Source organism: Ahaetulla prasina, chromosome 2 (genome assembly GCF_028640845.1).
Source record: "Ahaetulla prasina isolate Xishuangbanna chromosome 2, ASM2864084v1, whole genome shotgun sequence".
Classification (NCBI taxonomy): Eukaryota; Metazoa; Chordata; class Lepidosauria; order Squamata; family Colubridae; genus Ahaetulla; species Ahaetulla prasina.
Window position 1 is genome coordinate 210247936 of NC_080540.1, and position 24021 is coordinate 210271956.

Below are 24021 nucleotides of genomic sequence, written 5' to 3' on the forward strand. Positions count from 1 at the left end.
TTGGAAGCCATTTAGATCCAATCGGTGCCTGGGACAGATCATCTGAATAAATTTATTTGTTCCATGGAGGTCAAAGTTGGCTATCGAGTACATCAGGCTCAGGGTGTGAGCTGACCACAGCAAAGGAGTGGTGGAAATCCCCTTCATACCCCAATCGTGCAACAGCTGCTCAGAGGCAAAAATGACATCTAATGTACATGAGTCAGATTATTTGATATGAGCCCATAGTTGACATGGAGGCTATGAATTCCTGCCAGGATTGTCCTCCACATCACAGAAGTGGAAATTCCCTAATAGCAAGAGATAGTGATTCTCCACCCGCAGCCTGGAGACCAGCTGCAACAGCTCAGGGAGGAATTGTGTGAGGCAGCAAGTCCTCGCACAATTTCCCACTAGGATCCCAAACTTGTCTCTACAACCCAATTTAGCAGAGAGATATTCCCGCTCCGGTATCTCAGGATAACAATGCTTCCAATGACCCCAATAATGTAATATCCTGTTCCCTGACAAAAATACTCCCGAAATGATGTAGTCAATAAACCCTTAAAAGAAAGGGAGACTATTAATGATACTGTAGAAATAGTGTTCTGTCATCTCCTAAAATGACTCCATCCAGCTATGTAGGGACTACAGTTATGAGAATTCCTAGCCAATGTGACTAATTTCTGGCAGCCATAGTCCTTAAACATCTGGAGGGAACCTGGGGAAATCTGTGCAGTAGCTGGATTGCTGAATGGATGGGGATGGAAAGACTTCAGTGCAAGTGACCTTGGGTTGAAACTCTTTCTCGGTTTTCTTTTCCTTTCCAGTGTTCTGCTTGGTATAAAAATTACTTCCTCCTGGGGCTGCCTTTGACTCATGGGGAAACTCAAATGAAGTATTGCGGTAAGTACTAGACTAGTCTTCTTAAGAAGAGAAGCAATTGCATTTGCCTTTTCAAATTTGCATATGTATAAATCAGTCCCTTCTTGCGACCCACTCTCTCCTCCCACCCCTCAAATCCTTTGCCTTCAAAGCTTGAAGTAATTTCTTGGATAGACTATGAACTGGAGCCTCGAAGAGTTATCAAAAAGGGGGAGGAGAAATTGGGTTGTTCTCCTGCTGCCTTTTTTTTTTTTGGTTGAAATAATATTCCGACAAGGGACAGCAAAAAGGAGGAAGTGTAGTAGAACATTTAGATTCTGCCAGGAAGGTCTTTCTTTCTTTCTTTCTTTCTTTCTTTCTTTCTTTCTTTCTTTCTTTCTTTCTTTCTTTCTTTTCCTTTCCTTTCCTTTCCTTTCCTTTCCTTTCCTTTCTTTTCCTTTTTTTAAAGAACCATTTTTCCCCTCAGATGATATTTTTATGATTGTTAACTTGCACAATAAATATTCAGTACATTGAAATGTTCCCCAAAGATGGAGGGCTTAATGAATTTCTGTGGTTACTTCAAGTTTTCAGTCCTTCCGGTCTCCTTTGCTTCTCCTTTTTGCCAAATTCATAGTCCCACTTGTTTCCTTGCCTTGATCCATCCCACTTCCAGCGCCGATGATGTTGCGGTTACTTAGTTTGGGTAATGAAACATCGGCATGAAAGAAAGAAAGCTCAGAAAGTACCACGAACCCCTCATTTCAACCCTGAGTTACAAATATTCTCCTTTATTGCCATTCCTCTTCAACTTCATAGTTCCTTTATTTCTTTCACTCCCTATTTTCTTCTCGTTTTTCTTCTTCTCTGCTTCCTTTCATTCCTTTCTCTCTTGGGCAATCTCCAGATGGCTGTGGTAGCCCAGCCCACTTCATCTGCAACACAGGGATTCTGTGGGGTTTCTTTCTTCCAAAGTCCACCCTTCTCCATGTGCACAGGTGGGCTTCAAAAATTTTAGCAAGAGGTTCTCTTCCTGGTTGCTGGGCGGGCGTGGCCATGGTGGGCATGGCCTATTCGGCCTCCTGCACCATGGCGGGGGGGGGGCGTTTTTGCCCTCCCTGCGCTCTGGAGGCTTTCCTCGAGCCTCTGGGAGGGCAAAAACAGCCTCCCCAGGCTTCGGAGGCCCTCTGGCCTTCCCGAACTTCCGGTAGGACCATTTTTTGCCCTCCCTGAGCCTCCGTGCTTACCTACATCCAAAACAGGCTGCATGGGGACCCCTGGGAGGGGAGGGGTGGGGTGGGCGGGGCCAGCCAGTAGTGGGATTTGAAGGTTCTCCGAACTTCACAGAATCTTAACTAGAGGGTCTCCCAAACTCCTGCAAACCCCCAGCAGCCCACCCCTCTCCATGTGTCCAGAAATGTTTGTCAACCATGGCAACTTGATATCCACACATCTTCAAGCTGCCAAGGTTGAGAAATGCTGATCCAGACTATAATGAAGGACTTAGACTGTCCTGCTTATTTGTCCATTTATTTGCATTTATCAGGTTTATTCATCCCATGCTATACGCCCATGATGGCGAACCTATGGCATGCGTGCCACAGGTGGCACATGGAGCCATATTGGTGGGCACATGAGTGTTGCCCTAGCCCAGCTCCAGCATGCATGTGTGTGCCGGCCAGCTGATTTTCCGGGCCTTCCGGGCCTTCTGGGCTCACAGGAAGTCTGGAAACAGGCTTTTTCTGGCCTCCGGAGGGCCTCTGGAGTGGTGGAAAATGCCGTTTTTGCCCTCCCCAGGCTCCTAGAAAGCCTCTGGAGCCTGGGGAGGGCAAAAAATGGGTCTTCTAGTCCCACCGTGCCATCATGTGCCAAAAGTGGGGGGAGAGCAGGGGGTCACGTGCCCATGCGTGTGGGGGAGCACGGGGAGCTTTGAATTATGGGTGTGGGCATGTGCATGAACCCCCCCAGTTTCCCCCGCTTTTGGCACACTATGGCAAAAAGGTTAGCCATCACTGCTATAGGCCCTGGCACTGCACAGTTGCAGCTTCCATCCAAGGGAAGCCCAGGGAGGGAGAATCTTTATGTCAGATCTACCTCCTTCTAAGACAGTTCCAAGATACCAAGACGCTTCCAGAAGTGTTTGTGCTCAATACTGGAATACTTATTCCTGACAAAATGCAGCCTTACCCACCCAGGTGGACTTTAAGTCACCCACTCCCCTATAATCAGTCTGAGATCATTTAAGAAGCATTTCCAATTTCCGAATTAGCCTAATTTTGCTGATGTCTAAATGGGCAGGATAGACAAGATGGCTCTGCCACATTAGCTATGTTTGCATTGGTATCTAACATGGTGAGCAAGCAGCCAGTTTCTTTAGCTTTCAAACAATAATGCGGTGGAGAGGCTGCTGTTAATAATTAAAAGACATGGAGAGTTAGAGTGATGTCAGCCAAAGGGTGCCCATAACTTATTAACAAACAATTCTTCTCTTTTCCAAGAAATTGTAATTCTTCACCAGTTTTCAGGACCTTTATTTTAAAGTATAAATCTGGATCCCTGCAATAGCTAGAGACAACATGCACAGCTATTCCAATAAGCAAACACAACAGGTCAACAAGCTTTCAAGTATATTTGCTAAATATTTTAGACAGGTTTGTGAATAAGAATGATTCTTGTGTTTGTGAACACAAGAATAAGACGCAACACATGATTCTCAAGAAAAACGATCACCAAAATCAATCTGAATGCTTTCAATGGCTAGGTGTTAAAAAATGCAGAGAAACCTTAAGATATAATGAAGATTTCTTCAGAGAAACTGTACCAAATTACCTCAGGTGCCAGCTCATGCTCTTGAACAGTGACCTAAGTACTCTTCACCCAAATGCAGAAATCTCATTAAAAATATTAGATTTTGCTGATTTTGCAACATTTTAGCAAAAAAAATATAGATGGAGATGAAGATCTTTATATGGCATTATATGAAAAATTCTGATATACTTTAAAAAAAAAAACCCTGTTAATCCATTTCAGTGATTATAATACCTGAAATCTGAGTATCTTAAAAGCTCTCAGGTATTTGGATAAAAGCAATCACTGTAATAATTTAAAACAAAAAATAGTTGTAGGAAAGCAGTATGAGAATAGCACTGATTTAATTGGAAGCGCTGGAAAAATCTATAAATGTCACAGATGTTGCATTGCTTGGTTAGCAGAGAGGCAGCTCTGCCAGTATAGCAGAATCACGCACACTACCAGCGCTTCCAAGTTGTGCCCACAGAAATCTCTGCCATGACCAATAATGTCAATAGAGCTGAGGCCAAGAGAGGGCACTCCAGGGATGCATAGTGGCGGCCTGGCATCCATTGCAAAATGGTTGGAACTTGGCTACGAGAGAAAAAATAAGCACATTTGCTTCTGCATGAGTTGGCCTGGAGGCCATGAGTTGGCCAGCTGAAAAAAGTGCATTTAGCCTATAAGAGGGGAAAAAAATTCTCCTTCAGTCAGATCACAAGGCAAGTGTCTCTGAATCCTGAAAATTAAACATTTATGTAATTTTTATTAATTTTATTAATTAGTTCATAGGATAATGTCCATATCTCACCTGTTATCTATGAAACTGGAAAATAATGGTCAATGTTTCTTTGCAACTAATAACCCAAATACTACCGTCTCTAGGACAGAAGATACCAAATCATAAATGGTTTTGATTCTATATATGTACACTTCCAGATTGGGTAGTGATTTGGATTCTAGGGGTAAAGGGTGTGGGGTGCCCACCCATTACCAGTTGACTGATCTATAAAGTGACTCCACTGCCCACAAATCTGCTGCCATACCATGATGGGAAACGTCATGCTTGGTTTAAGAAGCTGCCCAGTTGATTCAGAAATGGGATGGGAGCAGGTTGCCTCTAAGAGTTTTTCTACTTCCATCCCATTTCATTGTATGTTATCTACGCCAACTCACACAACCCCACAGAACAGGGCTGTCAAACTCGTGGCCCGTGGACCAGATGTGTCATATACTGGTCACAGCCACGCCCATTTTAATGAAGGGGGGAAGTCTTGAGGCATCATGTCACGCCCCCATGACAACACGAGGTTGATACCTGTGACACAGAATAACTTGGTTGTGTGAGTTTCAACATCTTTGTAAGCATGGTATAGACATGGGAAGCAGAGGTGGGTTTCAGCAGGTTCTGATCAGTTCTCGAGAACTGGTAGCGGAAATTTTGAGTAGTTCGGAGAACCGGTAGTAAAAATTCTGACTGGCCCCACCCCTATCTATTCTCTGCCTCCCAAGGCCCACCTGATTGGGAGGAAATAGGGATTTTGCAGTATCCTTCCCCTGCCACGCCCACCAAGCCAAGCCATGCCCACCAAGCCACACCCACAGAACCGGTAGAAAATTTTTTTGAAACCCACCACTGTTGGGAAGCCTCGCAAAAGAAAACTGCTTTGATCCCTTCTTGAAAACACCCCCATTTTAGGAAAAAAATTAGAAGAAATTGACCATATAATTTGGGTGGCATCACATTCATATTGTCTCTTGTGACCATTTAGAACAGGGCTCTCCAACTTTGGCAACTTTAAGCCAGGCGGACTTCAACTCCCAGAATTCTGGGAGTTGAAGTCCTCCAGGCTTAAAGTTGCCAAGGTTGGAGACCCCTGGTTTAGAAGATTATGACCCCCAAAACTAGTGCAGTCACATTTAAAATAAGAGTCATTTTATGCTTAACCCTAATAATTTAGTGTCTCCCCCCTTCCCCCCAAGAATTCAGGACCTTCTTAATGAATGTGAAAGTACACAATTCAAAATGTTTTTTCTTGAGACAATAGCAAATTGCAGTAGTGATTGAAACCATCTCCAGACATGTGAGTCTCTATTCTGATTACTACTCTTCTACAGAAAGAGAGAAAAAAAATGACCCATCTTTAGCTTGGGTCTGGGATAATCAGTAATGAAAGGCCAGGAAACTTTTTCTGAAAGACATGTCATCAGATACGTCCCCTGTGATGCCCAAATGCAGGAAAATGCTAAATATTGCAAGATGCTCTTTTAGCCATATGATCACTTGATGTGCCAGGAAATGTTCTCTTAGAATTCTCTGTAGCAGACAAGGGTTCTTTACCAGAAAAAATGAAAGCTGGTGCAATCCAGTCAGAGGTTTTCACAAGATGAAGATGAGTAAATAAACTAAGTAACATTACTAGAAAAATCAGTGCTCACGAAGAACTACATGGAGTGATGCATTGCATACGGACTCTATGACTTCCTTTCCTGTGCTGATCGGTTATGGTAACGTTGCTTACAGCAAAGAAAAAAAAATTGCATACTAATTTATGGATGCTTGTTCCGAGAGAATGAAATGCCGTCACTTCCAGAGTACTCAGCACAGAGTTTATTATTATCTAACTCATGGGTGTCATACTCGATCGTGTCACATGACGTATCATGACTTTTTTGCCTTTGCGGAACCGGGGTGAACGTGGCCTGCATGTGACGCATCCAGCCCAAGGACCACCAGTTTGACAGGCCTGAATTCGAGCTGGAATCAAATTTAACAAAAACGATCCACTTCTTAATAAATAGTAAATTCCACAGAACTCCTAAAGGGCATGACCCAGACTTTTATCATCTTCCTGCTGTAGAGATATCAGTTGGCTTAACACCCCTATCCCATCTTCCCCTTTAAGCTCCCATCACATCTCTGGTCAAGGCCATTTGTTCTTATCCACTCCTCTATTCACCTGCATAGGCAGATCTAAAAGCAAGTAGTAGTAGTTGATACACACACCAAAGCCATCTTGGTAGAGAGGGCATATTGTGCCACAACAAGCAAAGTTGGTAGACAGTCAAGCTAAACAAACAAGGAAGCAAAGGGGTAATATGCAGTGGTGGGATTCAAGCAATTTAACAACCGGTTCTCTGCCCTAATTATTTCTTCCAACAACCAGTTTGCCAAACTGCTCACAAAGTTAACAACCGGTTCTCCCGAAGTGGTGCGAACTGGCTGAATCCCACCACTGGTACTATGTAACTGTGGGACAGACTGTGGACTATGCGAAATACCATTGTCGTGTCCCACTCCTCCGCTGACGGCTGGGTCAGGGAAATCCGAATCAGGCTTGCCTCTGCAGCTCTGCCCAAAGTCCTAGCAAAGTCCGCAGAGCAGGCAGGAGACCAGTAAGTAACTTCAGCAAGATAAGTTCGACTTTTGCCTGACTCAGAGACTGCCAGAAAGTAGATCCTTTATATAGGCCATGGGGTGTGGCTCCATGACTCAGCACTCATTAAGGCCTGCCCCTCCCTTCCTTCTGTTGCCTCCGCCTCTCCAATCTTCTGATCCGAGGGTCACTCCAATCAGCTGTTGTTGGGAGTAAACCCTCCTCAGGCTCACCTGCTGTGGAGGAGGGGGAGGGGTCTAGCTGCTCCGTTTGCCTGGGCATGGAGTCAGGGCTGGGGCAGGGAGATGCTCCTTCTTCTGCAGTTTGTGTGGGCATGGAGCCAGGACTGGGGCCGGGAGGCATACATTCCTCAGTGTTCGGGAGCAGGTAAGAAGGCCCCGGCTGCTCTGAGGGCGGGCCAGACACAACAACCATATATGCAAAACAAACATACCATGTTCTCATGGATAAGAATAGAATTTTTGTCAAGGCTTCAGTTGCAAACCCTCAGTCTTCAAAGAAGGTCAGGGAAGATGAAATGAATTGAAAGGGTTTGCTTAAGAAGCTGAGCTCCTTGTTAATGCCAAATTCTTGGTAAGGAGCCTGCTTTCTGCATGTAGGGAACGTTGAACATTTGGTCCACTGGACCGTGAATAGAGTAAATCCATCAGAAGGAGATGGTGAGCTCTGTATTCTAATTTGTATAACGGGCATGATATATTTTTGAAGAAAATAGATGAATATCTTAGAAAATAAAATTTATACCAGATTACAGATGGACAAGGCAAATGATGAATGGACCTGGAATAATAATAATAATAATAATAATAATAATAATAATAATAATAATAATAATAATAATAATAATAATAATAATAATATCAGAGTTGGAAGGGACCTTGGAGGTCTTCTAGTCCAACCCCCTGCCCAGGCAGGAAACCCTACACAATTTCAGACAAATGGCTATCCAACATTTTCTTAAAAAATTCCAGTGTTGGAGCATTTACAACTTCTGCAGGCAAGTTGTTCCACTGATTAAGTTGTTCTACTGATTAATTCCTGTCAGGAAATTTCTCCTTAGTTCTAGGTTGCTTCTCTCCTTGATTAGTTTCCACCCATTGCTTCTTGTTCTACCCTCAGGTGCTTTGGAGAATAGTTTGACTCCCTCTTCTTTGTGGCAACCCCTGAGATGTTGGAACACTGCTATCATGTCTCCCCTAGTCCTTCTTTTCATTAAACTAGGCATACTGAGTTCCTGCAACCGTTCTTCATATGTTTTAGCCTCCAGTCCCCTAATCATCTTCCTTGCTCTTCTCTGCACTCTTTCTAGAGTCTCAACAAACCTAAGGGAAGTTTCAGAAGCAATTAAAAAGAGTAAATCTGGAAAGGTACCTGGATCAGATGGACTGCCAAGTTTATATTCTAAGTGTTGTGAACACAAACTTTTACAACCTTTACAAAATACAACGAATTCTATTCTATGGGGGAAAAGATGAAAGAGAGTTGGAAAGACACCAATATAACACTAATATTTAAAGAGAGACACGTTTTGACTTCAGTAAGAAATTAGAGACCAATATCATTATTGAATAATTCTGTAAGTTATTTACAATGACTTTCATTGAAAAGGCTGAAAATAATTTTTCAGGAATTATTTCGTGAGGATCAAGGTGGATTTTTAGGAAAAATATGCCATGTTGATCCTTTTAAGATGCAGAGAAGGTTTTTGACAATCTGAACTGGACTTTTTTGTTGAACCTTGTTGAAGGTTTTGAAGATCTGAATTTTGTGGGTGCACCTACCCTCTGGAACGACCTTCCCCCAGGACTTCGACAACTTCCTGACCTCCGGACCTTTCGCCGCGAGCTGAAGACATAGCTATTCTTTCGAGCAGGACTGGCTTAAATAGGGTTTTTAAATATGGATTTTATTGGGGTTTTTTATATTTTGTATGGTATTTTTAAATTTAGGCTATTTTGAATAAGTTTTTTAAAATGTGTTTTATTGTAATATATTGTACTATTTTATTTGCCTGTTCACCGCCCTGAGTCCTTCAGGAGAAGGGCGGTATAAAAATTAAATTATTATTATTATTATTTTGGAGAGAAATTTACACAATGGGTGAAATAGATCTAGGCTTCCTAGTTAGTGCCAATCTTTGTTAATGGGGACATAACCAAACCATCTGATATCAAAAGGAACAAGTCTGAGTTGCCCATTGTCAACTCTTGTTTATTTTATTTATTGAAATATTGAATTAGAGATATAAGACAAAATGAGAGGATTATGGACATAAAGATGATAAAGGAATCATATAAGATTATGCAGACAACTTTTTGGTAGACCCATTAAGGAGAATTGAACTCTTTTTTTTCTTTTATTCAGAACTTTTAAAACTTTTTTTCTTTTATTCAGAAAAAAATTAAAATACAAAATACAACACTCAATAAAAATCCAAGAAGACATAAAAGGGGGGGGGAAAAGGAGAATTGAACTCTTAATGAGTAAATGAAAGGAATTTGGGGGCACTGGCAGGTTTTAAGATTCCTGAACAGAAGACAAAGTTATTAACCAAAAATATGAAGATGCAAGTTCAAACATGAATAAAACAGATTGTAAGATTGAGAAGAAGGTAAAGTACTCAAGTATTAGTATGGCAAATATGAATTGTATGTTATTTCAATATAACTATATTAAAATTATGGGGCTAAAATTATGGGGCTAAAATTATGGGGCTAAAAATAAAATTATGTCTAAAAGGATATTTCAAGGTGGGTCATATTACAGATTACATTTGTCACTGTTGGATAGAATTTCAGTGATTTAAGATGTTTTACCTAGAATGTTACTTTGGTTTCAGACAATACCTGTTTAGACAACTAATGTACCATCTTAAAAAATGGCAGAAAGATATTTATATGGCAAGGGGGAAAAACACCACAAACTAAATATAAGGTACTGCAAGATGTGAAGGAAACAGGAGGATTTAATTTACCAGATACCATACCGAAATTATATTTTGTTACTTGCTATTTAGTTTGGATGACAGAGTGGATGTTGCTAAGAAACAAGAGTTAGAAGGTCATGATCTGACTTTTGGGTGGCATGGATAGCCATGGTATAACAACATTACAGAAAATTTAATTATTATTTTTTTTGTTAGGTGAGTCATTCTTAGAATATGGAATAAATATAAATTTAGGTTCTGGCCAAAACATTTTTGTGGCTTTCAGCTCAAAAAGTTTTTTATAGATGAGGAATGCTAAGTAAACATAAATGCTTGATTTGTCATGAGATACTACGGTAGAATTTTTACAAGGGGATTGTAAAATAAGATCTATAAAAGACTTAACAAAAGAAGGATATTCTTACCAATAGTTTTATTATGTACAAGTGGTAGAAAGATTTAAAGTGGATGAAATTTATTATGGTTTTTAACAATGTAAAACCATGGTTGAAACAGAATTATGTAATATGAGGAACATATTCTTACTAAAATTAATAAATTTTGTTGAAATACAAGAGAGAAGAAGAAGTGAAAGAATGCATGATATAAAGGACTAAATTTTTTGGTTACAATATACAAATCAGAGGTGGGTTTCAGCAGGTTCTGACCAGTTCTGGAGAACTGGTAACAGACATTTTGAGTAGGTCAGAGAACTGGTAGTAAAAATTCTGACTGGCCCGCCCCCATCTATTCTCTGCCTCCCAGCTGATCGGGAAGAAATGGGGATTTTGCAGTAACCTTCCCCTGGATTGGGGAGGGAATGGAGATTTTATAGTATGCCATGCCCACTAAGCCAAACCCACCAAGCCATGCCACGCCCACCAAGCCATGCCCACTGAACCGGTAGTAAAAAAATTTGAAACCCACCACTGATACAAATGGAAAGGGAATGTGATAGCTCAGCAGCTAAAAGACACAGAGCTTGTCAACTTGAAAGCTGACAACCGGGTTCAAGACAAGAGTGCCACACAACATGGTGAATCCCATTATTTGCCCCAACTCCTGCTAACTTAACAGTTTGAAAGCATGCAAATGTGAATAGATAAATAGGTACCATTTAGGTGGAAAGGTAGTCATGCTGGTCACATGACCACAGAAAATGTCTTCGGACAATCCTGGCTCCCTTAGCTAAGAAATGGAGATGAGTACCACCCTGTAGAGTCAGACATGACTGGACAGGGGAAACTTTTACATTTATACAAATGGAACAATTGGAAAATATGCGGCTGAATTTATATTATGTTTTAATCTTAAAGAGAATATCTATGAACTGATGTCCTGTTGGCATTTGTCTACAGAAAAATTGTGTAGAATGTATAAAGGTACCTTGAATTCTGGCTGGAAACATGAACAACATGAAGGGTCATTTTAATCAATTTTGGTAGATAAGCAACTGGAAAAAAAGTCATGGAACTTTGTTTTTGTATAAGGTAACAATTGCAGCAAGACTATCATATGCTTAAAAAAAAGAGACAGGGTTCAACACTACCCACAATGGAGGAATGGTTGATTAAGGTAATGGGATTTTCAGAGATGACTAAATTAACTTCTTTGATCAGAGAAAAAACAATATCTACATTTATAGCTGAACTGGAAATCTCTTGTAGACTTTTTACAATGGGAAAAATGTACTTGTGACTTGATGATTAGAAAAAACGGATAAAAGAAAAAAAATGAGCTATTCTGTAATCATTGAGCAAGCGATAATTTTATAACTGTATTTATATTTGCTGCCAAGGAAATCAGAAGCTTCTATTTCTTTTTATACTTTCTTTCTGGAGCTTTCTTTTTCTGTTCTTTCCATTTTCGTATTAGTTTATGTTAGTGTTTATGCTCTCTGTAAAAATTTGAATAAAAGGAAACAACAAGCTTTAGTATGTTTTAAGTTCAGGGGCTTAATAAAGTTCTGTTTAGTTGAGAGGTTTTGAAAAGGAATTCCCCACAAACTCAGTTTGACAGGGAGCTGTGTTTTTTCCAGTTCTGCAGCAAAACCCTGGTCTGACTGCATATTTGAACACATTCAAATATGATCCAGCATTTGATCCCTGTGCCAAAGATCCCCTTCCTTTGACATAGTTCAAAGGGGCTTCATACTTCTGTTTTGTTTATCTGCCCACCCCCCAAAGACTATCGGAATATAGTGATCTGATGATGATATGTACATTACATGTAGTCCGATTTGCACATTACATATGGCCCAATTTTTTTATTGGTTTACAAATATCAAGACAAGCATCTGAACAATTCCATATGAGAAATATTGTGAGAGGCTGTTTGATTATAAACAGCACTATCTGTGCTAATTAATCCTCTAAATTAACTCGAATATGCTTTCAGTAACTGAACGTACTACACGGTGAACATTCTTGACTCTTTAAATCAGACCTGATTTGTGGTGATGACAATTATCTTGGCAACATTTTTAGAAGTGGTTTGGTCAGTACCTTTTGCTGGGATATTTTTTCAGCTTCCCGCATCTAGGGTTGGCCCAAAGTCTCCCAGCTGGCTTTTGTGCCTAAAGGGGAATTAGAAGACATTCTGTTCATAATCCAGTGTCTTTAGGGATTACATTATATCTCTTATATTTCTACTCATAAATACTAGGGCTTAAATTAATCTTCCATGAGAATAGTGTTTACATGTAACAAAAGTACTTACACAAAAGCTGAATACATACTTACAAAATAGCTGAATTCATAGCCATTAGATTTGACAATTTGGTTTTAACTGTGAAAATTAGGTTGATAAATGCAAATAAAGAAACAAAGTGAAGAACAGGGAGAAAAATAAATAAAATAATATAAGAAATATTAGATAGGACTAAACAGGATTTGAATAGATATGAAGGGAATATGTATGTAATTGGAGTGTGATTGAATGTATAAAAAGTATATATGGAATATGCATGATGTTATATTGTAATCAATATAAAAGAAAAAGTGTTAGAAAAGTTTGTACCAGAGAAGTCGCACCATGTCTAATGTTTTTAAATTGTATATGTAATAAAAATATTTTTTTTAAAAGAATAATAAATATAAATATCAGTGCTTGATAATGTAATTGACAATGATGAACACTGTAATCTGAATCCAATTTAACCTCGTAGGTCTTTTCCGTTTTATGTAGAACTGAGAAAATTGGTGTGTTGAAAAATTCTTATATTTTATATGTCTTTCACTAGGGGCCCGCAGCATTTTACTATTCTAGATGAAATGTTAATATATAATGCTAGTCCACCTATGATATGCCATATGCTAAATAAATATTTAAATAAATACTCTGGAGTTTCAGGGTCAGCTTTGTGAAGAGAAATATTTCGTTATAACAAATATTGAAAAGTCGTAGACCTTATACAGGCAGTCCCCAACTTACGGCTACAATTAAGCCCAAAATTTATGCTGTTAAGTGAGAAATTTGTTAAGTGAGTTTTGCCCCATTTTATGACTTTTCTTGCCACAGTCATTAAGTGAATCTGGTTTCCCCATTGACTTTGCTTGTCAGAAGATTGAAAAAGGTGATCCCATAACCCTGATCTCATGACACTGCAACAGTCATAAATGTCAGTCAGTTGTCAAGCATCTGAATACAAATCACGTGACCCAGTGATGGGATTCAATTTTTTTTACTACCAGTTCTATGAGCATGGCCTGGTGGGCGTGGCATGGCATGGCTTGGTGGGCGTGGCAGGGGAAGGATATTGCAAAATCTCCATTTCCTCCCAATCAGCTGGGACTCGGGAGGCAGAGAATAGGTGGGGGCAGGGCCAGTCAGAGGTGGTATTTACCGATTTTCCGAACTACTCAAAATTTCCACTGCCAGTTCTCCAGAACTGGTCAGAACCTGATGAATACCATCTGTGACGTGACCGTCAGGATGCTTCAACAATCATAAGAGTGAAAAGGGATCCTAAGTAACTTTTTTCAGTGCCATTGTAACTTTGAACCTTCACTAAACGAGCTCTTGTAAATCAAGGATTACCTGTATTTAAAAGCCTCCACACTTCTAAGGTTTCTGTTGATTTGTTTATGATAACCCACATTCTTTGGCCATGCTGGTGATGGCAAAAGTGGAAATTCCAGTTGGGTATATCTCGAGTGCGAGTTTCCCAGTGCTGGCTTTATGCATTGAGTAAAGATGTTAATTGTCAGTGAATTCAACCATTGCACTCAGAGCTGACTCTTCAGCACAGGAGCACTAGGCTCATGAAAGTCTGAATTGTCATATTGTTTATACACTGCCAGAGGTGGGTTTCAGCAGGTTCTGACCAGTTCTGGAGAACTGGTAGTGGAAATTTTGAGTAGCTTGGAGAACTGGCAAATACCACCTCTAGTTGGCCCCAGAGTGAGATGGGAATGGAGATTTTGCAATGTCCTTCCCTCAGAAGTGGGGAGGGAATGGAGATTCTACAGTATCCTTCCCTCAGGAGTGGGGAGGGAATGGAGATTTTACAGTATCCTTCCCCTGCCACGCGCACCAAGCTACACCCACAGAACTGGTAGTAAATTTTTTTGAAACCCATCACTGTACAGTGCATTAAAATCTTAAACATGTTCTCACATATATGATTTTAGTAAATTTTACCTTAGTCACATATTATAGCATGCAAAAACAAACCATTTAAAACCATCATGCAAGAGAGCAATATTTTGATTTTTTTTTAAAAAAACAAAGGCATTTAAAATAGTTTGAAGCTGCCTTTTCAGATTAAGTCTCCTGGAAACCATTTACCCAATAGATTTTTTTTAAAAAAATTAATACACAATGTAACCAAATCAGCAGCATAAAACACTTTAAGTTGGAGCAGCACTTGTGAGTTTACTCTTTGCCTTGACAGCTTTTTCTCTCTCAGTATCTTATTTATAACATCATTCTGTTATCAGCTGCTGATACAGTTCTACAGAGGAATTATTGAGTCTATCATCCGCACCTCTATAACTGTCTGGTTTAATTTTGCAACCCAACAAGACAGACACAGACTTCAGAGGATAATTAGAACTGCAGAAAAAATAATTGCTACCAACCTGCCTTCCATTGAAGACCTGTATACTGCACGAATAAAAAAGACAGCTGTGAAAATATTTACAGGCACCTCACATCCTGGACATAAACTGTTTCAACTCCTACCCTCAAAACAATGCTACAGAGCACTGCATACCAGAACAACTAGACACCAGAACAGTTTCTTCCCAAATGCCACCACTCTGCTAAACAAACAATTCCCTCAACACTGTCAAACTATTTACTAAATCTGCACTACTATTAATCTTCTCATCATTCCCATCACCCATCTCCTTCCACTTGGCCAATAAAAAATTCTATTCTATTCTATTCTATTCTATTCTATTCTATTCTATTCTATTCTATTCTATTCTGTGATTTCAGACTGGACATGACTCCCTATAACACAGGGGTGTCCAAACTATGGCCCGCGGGCCAACTGCGGCCCGCGGGTCAGTTTTTATTGGCCCGCAGCAAATTCTCGGTGGACAGTGGGGTGCGGCCCCCGTCCTGGCCCCCAAGGGAGCCGCCGCCCGGTTGCAGATGCGGAGTGGCTCCGCTGAGGCGATCCCCGCCCACCCGGGGCTGCGGGCCGGCCATTCCGCCACTGGGCTGTAGGGGGCGCCCAGGACGCCCATGGCTCCAGCCCGGCCCACCAGACAGAGGAAGAGGCGGGCGGGCGGCGACGCCCATCGTCCCCAGCGGGCTGCAGCCCGGAAGCCAGGCGGGCGGCGCTCTGCTTCCCAGCCCCGCGGATCCTCTCCGGCGCGGCGCTCTGCAGCGCTCAGGGGCGCTTACTTGTCGCGGATGATGGTCTGCAGCTCCCGGATCTGGTCGTTCATGGGCAGGAGTTTGAGCTGGGCCGCCGCCGATCCCGGCCAGTCGTGGCGTCGCCGTCGCCCGGCGTGGCGTGGCCTCCTCGGCGCCCCCGTCGCCCGCACAGCAGCCGTTCCCGCCAGCGCAGCAGCATCGGCTGCCGTCGGCGCTGCTGCTGCTGCTGTCCAGGCTCAGGCTGTCACCGCTGCCCGGGCCGGGGTCGGCGAAGCGCAGCTGCCGAGGCCCGCCCTCGCCGCTCGCCGGCATCCCGGCCTCTGCCCCCGCCGGGCCCACCACGCACCGGTCGCGGCAAGGCATCGCCTCCATGCGCCGCCGAAGCAGCCGCCGCGGCGCCCCACCACACGCTCCGCTTTACCTCAGCCGCGGGCCCGTGTGCCGGCCCGTGACGCGGCCGAGCTCGCCCGCTCCCATTGGCCGCCGCGCCTGCCGCGCTGCGCCGCCACTCGGTGTTCGGAGGAGGGGCCGGTGCCCGCCCACACTCACCCCCTAGTTAGCCCCGTCCCTTTCTGGCCTGGGTGGGAGCCGCGTGGCACACCTGAGTGGCTGCGAGGAAGCGGTGCGGGCCTCGCCTGGGCCTCCCCGGAGTCCCTCCATTGGCTGCTGTGTCTCCCTCAGTGGGAAGAGAGTTCGCGACGGACGGCGGAAAATCCCCAGTAAATACATGCTGGTTGCCAAAAGCTTGACTTTTGATGTAACTGGGGATGCTGCGAAGGTCATAAATGCAAAGACTGGTGGTAAGTCACTTTTTTCAGTGCTGTTGTATTGGTCGCTAAATGAGTGGTTGCAAGCCGAGGATTACTGGTAGCCGCTGTCAGTATTTAGGTCTCTATGTATTTAGGTTTCTATGCCCATAGCCACATCCACTCAGTCACATGAGGAGTTAGCCACGCCCACCAGTCACATGACCACCAAGCCACACCCCAAAATAAGCCACGCCCACAGAACTGGTACAAAAATTTTTACCACCCCCCCCCCCGTGGCCCGGGCCTTTGCTTATTTTTCTGTATTTGGCCCTCACTCAAAAAACTTTGGACACCCCTGCTATAACATTTAAAACAAATTCATGAAGAAATTTTTTCCCATTTATTTATTTTTTATTTATTTTATTTTGTCACACAGTATATATGAGCGTAAGAATGAAATAACTATACAGTATATAAGTATATATATGAGTATGTAATAACTAAATTAATTGAATATAAAGAAAGGAAACAATAGGAGAGGAACAGTAGGCACTCTTGTGCTCTTATGCACGCCCCTTATAGACCTCTTAGGAATAGGGTGAAGTCAACAGTAGAGAGTTTTTGGTTGAAGATTTGGGGATTTTGGAAAGAGACCACAGAGTCAGGTAGTGTATTCCAGGCATTAACAACTCTGTTACTGAAGTCATATTTTCTGCAATCAAGATTGGAGCGGTTAACATTAAGCTTAAATCTATTGTTGCAATTGAAGCTGAAGTAGTCTTTGACAGGAAGGACATTGTAATAGATGATTCTATGAGTTAAGCTCAAGTCATGTCGAAGACGGCGTAGTTCTAAATTTTCTAAACCCAGGATTTCAAGTCTGGTGGCATAAGGTATTTTGTAAACAGAGGAGTAGAGAACTCTTCTTGTAAATATTTCTGGACAGGTTCAATTGTATTGATGTCAGAAATGTGGTATGGGTTCCAGAAAGTCGAGCTGTATTCAAGAATTGGTCTAGCAAATGTTTTGTATGCTCTGGTTAGTAGAGTAGTGTTTTTGGAGAAGAAGCTACGTAAGATTAGGTTTACAACACTTAAAGCCTTTTTTGCGATGTAGTTGCAGTGGGCTTTGGCACTTAGATCATTTGAAATGAAAACTCCAAGGTCTTTAACAGGGTGTGGGTCACTTATTTATTTATTTATTTATTTATTTATTTATTTATTTTGTCACAACAGTGTATATAAGCATAAGCATGAAATTAACTATATAATATATAAGCATATATGTAAGCATAAGTATGTAATAACTATATTAATTGGACATAATGAAAGGAAACAATAGGACAGGAATGGTAGGCACGTTTGTGCTCTTATGCACACCCCTTATGGTCCTCTTAGGAATGGGGTGAGGTCAATAGTAGACAGTTTTTGGTTAAAGCTTTGGGGATTTTGGGAAGAGACCACAGAGTCAGATAGTGTGTTCCAAGCATTAACAACTCTGTTATTTTCTGCAATCAAGATTGAAGCGGTTAACATTAAGTTTAAATCTATTGTTTGCTCTTGTATTGTTGTGATTGAAGCTGAAGTAATCTGTAAGGTAATGTCCATCAAGCTTGTATGACCGTGGCTGGTGAACAAAGTTTGGGAAGGGAACTGGTCGTGAAAGCTTTTTCAAAGATTATGCTTAGGGGTTCTGCTATATTAGTGGAAAGCTTTTCATGAAAGTCAGCTGTTTTGCCACTTATTCTTTTCTTTCTCTCCTCTAAAAATATTGACTGGAATCCCGCTGGCTGTAAGCCAGAATTACCCAACAGTCTTCTTCAAGAAAATCCAGAGTTTGTGTTTGGAACAAAGAGAGTTTTGTTGTTCTTAGTACAGTTGGCTAAGTTTGTTGAGGCATGAGACCTGGTTTGGAAAGATCGGTCCCGCATAGCTCTTTAGAAGACCATTTTACATCCTTCAAATTAATAGCTACCTGCCATTGGCATAAACCAGTAATTTAATATTATTGCAAGACGTGTGCATCATAATTTCCTGTTTCTATTAGAGCAGCTGGAGTTCTGATTGAGATTATCCACATGATAATTTTAATATGACATGCATTGATATTTGATTCTCCTACTTACTGTGTAAGTATCCAGAGATAGTGTGAATAGAACAAAGTATATCCGGAAACAAGATGAAGTGACTTATGGGACATTGTTTATTATTATTCTTTATGAATCATAATTTATTCTTTTGTTATGATTATACCCCTTTTTCCTATCCGACATGGCTGCTTAAAGTTGCCAATATTGTAACGCCATAATGTACATGAAGAGTAAGTAAGCCACTCTAGGATTCTTCCTTGGTGTTGTGACCAAGGCCAAAGTAGTGATTACTAAACATAATTCAGTCCTCAACAAACTTATTTTATTAAAACAGCTGAGAATTAATTCGTTCTCAGCTTAGTCCAAAACAAAATTCTTCTTTTTTTTAATAAAAAAGTTTTATTTCCATTTTCCAACAACCTATTCAATATACAGTCTCTTATTCAACATTAGTCATTAACTTTCATTTGTTACTTATTCGGACCTGCCCAGCTACCACTTCCTTCCTTAACAAACCTTTCCTCCTCCCTTCTCTACTTTCTTCTACTTTCTTCATCCTTCCTCTCCTTCACTTTTCTACTTCCTCTCCTCCTTCCCCACTCTTCTCTTCCATCCTTTCTAACCCTCTCTCTTTCCCCTTTCTTCTTCCTCTCCTTTCCCACTCTTCTACCTCTCTCTTTCCTACCTACTTTCTTCCTTCACTCTCTCCTCTCCCTTTCCATTCCCTTCTGAAATGATAGCTGAGCAGCCCCAATGTCATTTCAAATTATTTCTATTTCTTAATTACATATCTTCAATCATTCCTTTACATTGATCCTTCATCTCCCCCCCCTCTCCCCCTTCTCCTCCCTTCCCCCTCCCACCCCCCGAGACTTCCCAGAACAAAGTACAGGGTATAAAATTAACAATCATAAATTAAAATACCACATAAGTTATAATCCATAGTCACTCCTCTCTCTAAGACCTTAACTCCCTTTCCAGAAACAAAAAAGTACATTCTTCTTCCAGTCCATTATATATCAGTCCATTCCACTCCTAAAATCTTCAGAATCTTCCAAATTAAATTAGTATTTCCAGTTCATCAATAAAATACATAGTTTTTAATATCCAATCTTCATCGATTAACACCAAATATATATCAATTCATTCCACTCCTGAAGTCTTCAGAATCTTATAGTTTTTAATATCCAATCTTCATCGATCAAGACCAAGACGATATTCCATCTTCCAGTATTCATCAGAAATTCTTTTATAATATACCTTTCTTCCTTAAACAGTCTCCCAAATATAATTCATATTTCCAGCTTAAATTCTTAAATTTTTATCCAATCTCCAAAAATAAACAATATTCTATCTTCTCATATCTTTAATATCACTTACATAAATCAAATAACATTGCTAATGTTAGTATTTCTTCAATTTACCTTACATCTGTCAAATAACATTATTAAAATTATACTTATAACTTATATCCAAAATATATCAATTATAACAATTAAATTCTATTTAACCAAATACCAACATTACATCCATAAATTTTTCTATCTGTCCTCCAAAAGTTAAACAATATTCCATCTTCCCGTTCCTTTATACCTCACATAACATAACATAACATAACATAACATAACATAACATAACATAACATAACATAACATAACATAACATAACATAACATAACATAACATAACATAACATAACATAACATAACATAACATAACATAACATAACATAACATAACAACAGAGTTGGAAGGGACCTTGGAGGCCTTCTAGTCCAACCCCCTGCCCAGGCAGGAAACCCTACACCATCTCAGTCAGATGGTTATCCAACATTTTCTTAAAAATTTCCAGTGTTGGAGCATTCACAACTTCTGCAGGCAAGTCGTTCCACTGATTAATTGTTCTAACTGTCAGGAAATTTCTCCTTAGTTCTAAGTTGCTTCTTTCTTTGATCAGTTTCCACCCATTGCTTCTTGTTCTACCCTCAGGTGCTTTGGAGAACAGCCCGACTCCCTCTTCTTTGTGGCAACCCCTGAGATATTGGAACACAGCTATCATGTCTCCCCTAGTACTTCTTTTTATTAAACTAGACATACCGAGTTTCTGCAACCGTTCTTCATATGTTTTAGCCTCCAGTCCCCTAATCATCTTTGTTGCTCTTCTCTGCACTCTTTCTAGAGTCTCAACATCTTTTTTACATTGTGGCGACCAAAACTGGATGCAATATTCCAAGTGTGGCCTTACCAAGGCATTATAAAGTGGCACTAACACTTCACGTGATCTTGATTCTATCCCTCTGTTTATGCAGCCCAGAACTGTGTTGGCTTTTTTAGCAACTGCTGCACACTGCTGGCTCATATCTAAATGGTTATCCACTAGGACTCCAAGATCCCTCTCACAGGTACTACTATTGAGCAAGGTACCACATATATGGTACTGGTGCATTTTGTTTTTTTTGCCTAAATGTAGAACCTTACTTTTTTCACTGTTGAATTTCATTTTGTTAGATAGCGCCCAATGTTTAAGTTTGTCAAGATCTTTCTGTAACTTGAGCCTATCTTCTGGAGTGTTGGCTATTCCTGCCAGCTTGGTGTCATCTGCAAATTTGATGAGTTCCCCATCTATCCCCTTGTCCAAGTCATTGATGAAGATGTTGAAGAGTACTGGGCCTAAAACAGCGCCTTGGGGTACTCCACTGCATACTTCCCTCCATGTGGATGTAGTTCCGTTGAGGACTACACGTTGAGTGCAGTTGGTCAGCCAGTTACGAATCCATCTGGTGATGGTGCTGTCTAATCCACATTTTTCTACCTTATCTAGTAGTAGGTTATGGTCTACTTTATCAAATGCTTTACTGAAGTCCAAGTAAATTATATCGACAGCATTCCTCTAGTCTACTAATTTTGTCATTTTGTCAAAGAATGCGATAAGATTAGTCTGGCATGATCTGTTTTTGACAAACCCATGTTGGCTTTTGGTTATTACTTTGTTTGCTTCTAGGTGTTCAGTGATTCATTGCTTGATTATCTTTTCCAGAATCTTCCCCGGTATTGAGGTCAGGCTGATAGGTCTATAGTTTCCTGGATCTGTTTTTTTTCCTTTTTTGAAGATGGGAACTACATCAGCTCTTTTCCAGTCCTCTGGCAGCTCCCCTGTGCTCCAGGATCTTTGAAAGATATAGTTCAGTGGTTCTGAAATCATGTCTGCCAGTTCCTTCAGAACCCTGGGGTGTAGTCCATCCGGTCCTGGTGATTTGAACTTGTCTAGGGTAGACAGGTGTTCACTTACCATTTTCTTCCCTATTTTAACTTGTGTTTCTAATCTGTTTTTTGTAGTGCTGTTTTTGATAGGTTGGATTGTTTTTTCCTTTTGTGTAAAGACAGATGCAAAATATGAGTTAAGTAGATCTGCTTTCTCCCTGTTGCTTGTCATCTTCTTGCCACTTTCTCCCAGCAATGGGCCAATTGTTTCCTTGACTTTTTTCTTGTTTTTAACATGTTGGAAGAAGCTTTTTTTGTTATTTTTTACTTTTGTCGCTAGCCTTAGCTTTCCTCACTTCATCTTTACAGGCTCAGGCTATTTGCTGATATTCTGCCTTAGTTATTTGCCCCTCTTTCCACTTTTTATATTTGTCCTTTTTGTCTTTCAATTTGTCAAATAGTTCTTTATGCATCCATGCTGGTTTCTTTTGAGATCTATTATTTTTCTTCTTCATTGGTATTGTGTTAGACTGCGCTTTTATAATCTCACTTTTCAAAATTTCCCAAGCTTCTTGAGTTGTTTTCCCCCTGAGGATTCTCATCCATTGAATCCTTCTCAAGCTCTCTCTAAATTTATTGAAATTAGCTTTCTTAAAGTCTAAGACTCTAGTTTGACTTTGTTCTACTACTTGTATTTGCTTAATGTCGAATTCCAATATTGCGTGGTCACTTGCCCCCAAGGTTCCTGTAGCTTCAACACCTTCTATCATTTCATCTCTGTTAGTGAGAATTAAGTCCAGTATGGCTGATCCCCTTGTTGCCTTCTCTATATATATCAAATAGTAACACCTTATACCCAAAATAGATCAGTTGTAAAAATTAAACCATATATATATATGGTTTATATATATATATAAAAATACCATCAAATATATATATAAAAATACCATCAAAATCACATCTTAAGCATTCTCCTTCCCCTTGTCTTCTATCTTACACATTTTCCACCATCTGCTCACCAATCAGCTTAACATCTAACAATAAAGAATTTCCAATCTTTAATATATTGGTGTAAAAATCTCTTGTTTAAAAACTTATTAAGAAAAGATAAGCTTCCAAAAGTTCCTATAAATTTTTTTTTCCATATTTGAACTGAGGAAGTTTCCAAGATTTTAGTAGTTAGTTCTGTTTGCTTAAGAGCCATTTTTAAACTTTAAAATCTACCAAAAAGAGAAAAAAATTCAATAAACTTTTCTTCTTAAACATTGTGATAAAGAAAAAGGTAAAAAGAAAAAAAATCATTAACAGTTCTTATTCATTCCATTTAAAAAGTAGCTTGTTATGTTCTTCTTATAGGTTCCACGCCAGCAGTTATAATAAGCATTTCCTTAACTTTCACTTCCAATACACAAAACGCCATTTGCTAAAATCTTCTTACAAGCAAATGCCAGCACTTTTAAAAGCAGTTGTTTTTAATTGCTTAATTGCCATCTTCTTTTAAACTTTATTTCTTAAAATTAAAATTAGTAAAAAATCTTCTAAAATTTCTCTACAACCACAGTCTTAAAATCTCTTCCTTTATCCTTTTGTAGTTTCATTTACCTTTGTATATTGCAAACACCATTTTAAATCCACTCAGGTTGAAAGTTAGTTCAAAGGAAGGCTATTTAAGAGCCAAAGTTAAGATTTATTACTTGCAAATTCTTGCTAGTCCTCCTGCTTTGTTCTGTCTGTGTTGAGTTCTCTTTAAGAATAAATCTTGGCACAGAGATGGTTGCGGCTTCTCGTTCTGTATAAACAGAAGCACCCTGGGCACGGAGCTTCGTCAGGCTGAAGGGGAGCTCTCACCCTTCGATCCCCTGGTTAAATTCCAGGGGCTCCCAGGGAGCTCTACCCAGACCTGACCACTCTTCTCTCCCCCTTCTCCCAGGGGAGAGCATTCCAAACCGTTTGACAGCCCATTTACGCTGTCAGGGACGGTTTGACGAAACCGAGGGCAGACAATCCCAAAGGAACGTCCACGAAGCCTGCGTTGCCAGCGGAAGTCAGTCCAAAACAAAATTCTTAATAACCAGTCCATTGGCCTTATCAACAACCTTTGAAGTCTTTGGCAACCTGCCAAAGGCTTTTCTTGACAAAAGCCCCACAAAGTTTAAGAGATGCTGACAAGAAGCATGGAAATCAATGTTGCTTTTCTA

The 24021-nt window shown here is 40.4% G+C and overlaps 1 long non-coding RNA gene across 1 annotated transcript in view; it reads right to left on the reverse strand.

The window, feature by feature from the left end:
• The window catches only part of LOC131192179 (uncharacterized), a 114395-nt gene that overhangs the window by 80456 nt on the left and 9918 nt on the right, over positions 1 to 24021 (reverse strand). Inside the window, exon 2 of the long non-coding RNA XR_009153658.1 lies at positions 12462 to 12532. This is a non-coding gene — a long non-coding RNA (uncharacterized LOC131192179). The remainder of the gene's footprint in view (positions 1 to 12461; positions 12533 to 24021) is intronic.